Below are 5,235 nucleotides of genomic sequence, written 5' to 3'. Positions count from 1 at the left end.
TATTCAAAAGGCGCTACTTCTAAAGTTGAGCACCCGGACCGGAAGCTGCCCGCCCGGATGACAAGATCTGATGTCAAAGAGGGGCCCGTTTCTCGCAGGCATGGCTTTCTAAACAATCAATGACCAAAGAAAGAGATGATAAAGGACCAACGACGATCTTTGAGGATAAGGAGGAGGAGCTTTCATTGAAGTAGGGGGCAGAATCGAATGATGACGAGAGAGAGAATGAGACAAAGCCTAAAGGGAGAGCACTTAGACATTTCACTTTGAGTACGGGGAAGTCCGCAGGGAGGAATTCCTCCGGGCGTATTACTGTTTTTCACCGAGGGGGTGGATCGAAGCGATTGCAGCGAAAAATGGACCTGAAACGAAGCACTTCGTCTATTGGCATTGTAGAAAGGACCGAATATGACCCTAATCGTTCTTCTCGGATCGCTCTAGTACGATGGATCGAGGGGGTGCTGCTACGCCGCCAGAGGAAATGCAACACGATAGAAGAGTTCGCTCCGCCGCGTAAGATCCTCGAACCTACCACGGCCACCATCTTTTGCCATTTTTCGTTCTCTTCCCTGCCCGGGAAAGTGGATCAAAGAAAGGTAGCTTGCTCCCAAGCCAAGTGCTTGCTTACGCTTTATGTAGTGGTCGGCCTTCCTACCAGAATGCCTCCTTGGTCGAAGAGCCAAGCTTGGGCAGGGAAGCAAACAAACTTGCGCGAAGGACGTTTTCTTCTCTGCCCTGTCCTCTCCCTTGGCCAAGGGAGGGACTGCATCCCTTTCCTTCGGTAGCTCTTTGGGTTTCCCAAGGATAGCGGTAGCTGGGGCAAAAGCCCGCTTTCTTCGCTCCGCGAATGAGAGAGAAACTCATCGGAAAAAAGACGTTTTCTCTTTGCGAGATCCGAAAGTGGAGAACGCATTGCGTTCTCTGGGCACATAGGATCAAACGTAAAGCAGCGCTTTCTTGGCAGAGTTTGAGGCAGCAAGAAACTTTTAGGGGCTTGTTGGAGCTGCTGAGCATAACGAATCGAAGCCGAAGGCGGATCAAGGTAACTTGCCTGCCAAGCCTATAGGCGAAGGGCCGAAGGATGGAGCGTGCAAAAGTAAATCGTGCACCTGTCGTGTGACCCGTTGGTCCTAAGCAATGTCTTTCATGAAGCGACCCACCTAGAAACAGCTCTCCTTTGAGGGAGGCAAAAAAATGGAACTTCGATCTGATGCGGGTATCCAATCCCGCCGCTGAGATGTCCAGCGGATTCCGGGGCCTTGACGAGATGGCCGGCCACCATTGTTGTTAGAAGAGCAAAAAGCCCGGGGGCATAGCAGGGATGAACCAATGTGAATGAGTGTAAGCTTCGTTGCCCGAACACGATTGGTGCTGACCACACTAGGTGCTACCGTGGTAGCAAAAGAGGCCAGGCGGTGACAATTGAGAGGTTGTCACTGAGCATTCCGTCTCACGCGGGAATAGAGGTCAAATGGCAAGGCAAAAGGCCATACGCCCGTGTGGCTCCTCGCGGAGTATAGCTCACATCCAAAAATCTGATTGGGGGAACAGGGGCAACACCCATGAAGCTCCGGCGGAAAGGGAAGGCCTGCCAGGCCGTATGCCCATGGGTGCAGGATTCTTCGAAAAAAAGCCCGGGCTGACTCGGGAGACCTGGGACCTTGGCTTAGCAACGAATGAAGGGAAGCTCTTCGAGCTTTCTCCGCCAGCAGCTTATTACGTGGTCGGCCTCGCTAAGCTTCGCTTCCCCCCCTTATGAAACTTCATGAAGTAGTCGGCATTCTATAAGCGACTTGTCGAGTTTACAAAGCTTTGCTTCTTGTAGTCGGCCCTCCATGCCTCCCTTCATTTGCTTGCCTCCTTCCAGCCCAGAATGCCTACTGACGTTAAGCTAACCGCCAGAAGCTCACCCTTCGGGTCTCGCTGGAAGCCTGCAGGAGGCCAAACATTCTGCCAGACGTCCCGGCCTGGGAGCCCCGTTCGCCTTTACATTTACAATAGTCTTTTCGTTTTTCTTTATTAAATATAAAAAAAGAAATATATATAAGTCGCTAAGTTTCAAAAAGCAAAGGTGAACAGCCCCTGTTATTGTAGTCAAGGGCTTATAAGGAAGGAGGCATTCCGGTGGGAAGGCCGACCACTACACTACAGGGGAGATCTCTATACCAAGTAATGAGCGATAGCGAAGCCAAAGCCAGCCGCCTATAGGCGAAGGGACGAAAGCCAGCAAAGGTTAGACCTGATGGGAAAAAAAGTACGAAAACAAAAAGTACGTTAAGGTTACGAAGTCACTTAGCCTCGGCTCGGCTAAGGTTATGGAATAACAGATTAGGTTTTAGGTAAGTGAAACTAAGGAACTGGCTTAGCTGTTCTACAAAGGAGAAAAGCTAAGGTTACAGAGTCACTTATCCGTCTACAAAGGGAAAGGGGTCGAGTACAGAGTCACGTCAGCTGTGGAGGCTAAGGAACGGAGTTTTAAAGTATTCACCGAGACTACAAAGAGTCAGCGAAAGTTAGCTCGTAACTAAGCCGGTATCAGAAACGAAGCCCTAAAAAAAGAAAAGCAAAAGAAGTCCAGGAACGAAGCTGCTTCTCTAATAGCCCCGTTGAATAGGGAGGGCGAAGGCTTTTTCAAAAAAGTTTGATAGAGGGCTTCGACCTTCTTAGGAAGAAGCCGTACGAGGGCAGCTCACGTACGGTTCAGGGAGCCGAAACCACTGCACAGGGGCTTAGGTCAACACTTATATATTAGCCAGTCATCAATTGGAAGCGGGTAAAATGGTGATGGTGCGATTGGTCCAAACCTTCTAAAAGCGGCTTCTTGCGACCTGCCCAGAATGCCCATACATACCTTCGGTTCCAAGACCTTGTTCGCACAGCGAATAAAAGGTCGGGTTGAAGAGAGCAGTCAGCTGGCTGCTTCTTGGCCACGCCCCTGCTTATAGATACGAGATACTTGATCTAAATTCTCAAGTAGGAAATTGCATACCATTAGCTAATATACGTATGGGAACATGGGTACATGATATTGAATGTCATCCAGGTCAAGGCGCAAAAGCTGGCTCGAGCCGCAGGAACTTATGCAAAAAAATAATTAAGGAGCCAGCCCCACAATGTCTTGTGCGGCTACCTTCGAGGTCTTGAAAAAAACTCATAGATTCCCGATGCCGAGCTACTATTGGTATAGTTTCCAATCCCAACCATGGTGCACGTAAGCTTAGAAAAAGCAGGACAAAGCCGGTGGTTAGGCAGACGCCCCATTGTTCGTGGTGTTGCAATGAATCCAGTGGATCATCCTCATGGAGGAGGTGAGGGGCGCACGAAAGGAGGTGAGACCTTCAGGGTGTCACCTTGGGGAAGCCCACCAAAGCAGGATTTCGGGCAGTAGTGGGGGTGGGGAAAAGGCAGAATTTAGTTCATGCCACGACGATCTATATGGAAGGAAGTTTTGTTGATGCTTTCCTGTTTAGAATGAAGAAGAACAGAGAGTCTTTTTGCAGGAGAAAATTTGGTCACGTAGATCTTCTATTTCGCCGAATTCGTTGATTGCTCCGTACTCATTTACAATGGAAAAACTCCTGTTCGTTGTAAGATCACTGAAGGAAAGGTTGGTCATAAATTTGGAGAGTTTGCTTTTACACGGAGACGAAGACCTTCGAGAACAAATAAAGGAAAAGGAAAGGGGAAAAAGGGGATAAAGTAAAAGTCTAAGCGCCATATGGCACGAAAGGAAATCCGATTTCAGTAAGACTTGATCTGAATCGTAGTTCAGATCAAGTTGGTTCAGTGAGGGGCGACCGCTGAAAGTCACCGAATGGGCCCGGTCCGTCTTTTCCTGATCTTTGTCCCATATTTCTTAAAATAAAAGGCGTGGGAGGGACGTTGCGGATGTCCGGGACGGACACGACTTCTTCTAACGCTGAAGACCACAGGAAGACACCGGGACCAGAGCATGTCGTGAAAGACGCACACTGGGCGGGCGATGCTTCGACCGTGTCTCCGGGGCACAGTTGAGATGTAGATATCGTGAGACGCGAGGTGCGGGATACCAGGCCGAGAAAGCCCGGGCAAGCACTCCCCTAATGTCCCGATCGCTGGCGCATCAGGGCCCGGCGCCCAGCTCCGCTGGAGAGGCCCAGGCCGTCAGCTGATCTGAGAAGTGAGTGCGTCTTCGGTTCGGATAGACTGATTCTGCGAACGCCTAGCCTAAGAAAACAAGTGCTAGAGTTTCATTTTCAGATCAGTGAATAAACCGAAAGAAGGACCTTTCTCGCTCCGGCGCCGCACTATGCTCCGCTTCAACAAATGAGAGTTTTTCGAGTGGAACCGGTGAACCACGCGAGGCTGGTTAGATGCGTGGGACAGAGGGCTCGTAGTACCTGATAAGCGCAGCTATGCAGTGGAAGGAAAGGAGCCTAAATCGACCCCCTTTCTTTTTTATTCAAAGACACAAAAGCACAGTACAAAGAGATTGGACTCTCGGATGAGACCTTGCAGCTACCGTTCCGACGCGCCCCTGACCCTATCTTGATTAAGACCGAAAAAACCCTATCCAAAGTGAGAGCCTAGTTGAAGCTGTCATTTAAATCATAGAATAGAGAAACTTTTAGGGATATAGATGAGAGTCTCAGCTTCGAGTAAGAGAGTTGTGGATTCGTAGAAGAGAATCAGAGTATGCGCGCTACAAAATGCAGCCAGCCAGTTCAAGTTAGTGGAAGAATATAGTACTTGAGTACTGACCCCTCCGGCCCCGTTGCTTTGGCGCACTCACCCCGTCAGTCCTGTGTTGCCTACGCTTGCTGCTTGCAGCATGGATTCTTTAGATCTAAGAATCCATGCTTCCCGAGCGAGACTCTATCCAGATCTCAAGAATAACGAGCTAGGCGGCCGGCGGGCAAAGAAAGGGGCAGGCCGGCCGGTCAGGAGCTATGGCGATACGTTCTTCTTTCGAAGCGTTTTGCCAATAGAGCGAGGGCGTCCATCTGGGGTGGGGCCTTGACTTTCAAATGACAACCGCCTGTTCCTGCAGCGGGGGCCTTTCACTGAAACCAAACCACCCCGATTAAGTACCAGCGTTGCTTTGCTGGTAGGCCCATTTAGGTTAGGGGAGCATTGTCCCTCAGTTCTTACCAACCTCAGGTGTGTAATCGACATCTAGCTTATTATCGGTGAGAAGTTTCATGCAAGCTGACCATCAGCTGTCCATTTCTTATTCATTCAGGGGCGCCCCTAGTG

At 50.0% G+C, this 5,235-nt stretch overlaps 1 pseudogene; it reads left to right on the top strand.

Moving 5' to 3' along the window:
* Positions 1–248: 248 nt before the first annotated feature.
* LOC120278499 lies at positions 249–1,759 on the top strand (annotated as a pseudogene).
* Positions 1,760–5,235: the final 3,476 nt, after the last annotated feature.

This window comes from Dioscorea cayenensis, chromosome 16, assembly GCF_009730915.1.
Source record: "Dioscorea cayenensis subsp. rotundata cultivar TDr96_F1 chromosome 16, TDr96_F1_v2_PseudoChromosome.rev07_lg8_w22 25.fasta, whole genome shotgun sequence".
In the NCBI taxonomy this organism is placed as follows: domain Eukaryota; kingdom Viridiplantae; phylum Streptophyta; class Magnoliopsida; order Dioscoreales; family Dioscoreaceae; genus Dioscorea; species Dioscorea cayenensis.
The sequence above is the reverse complement of the archived record's forward strand: the minus strand, read 5'-3'. Positions and strand labels throughout refer to the sequence as shown.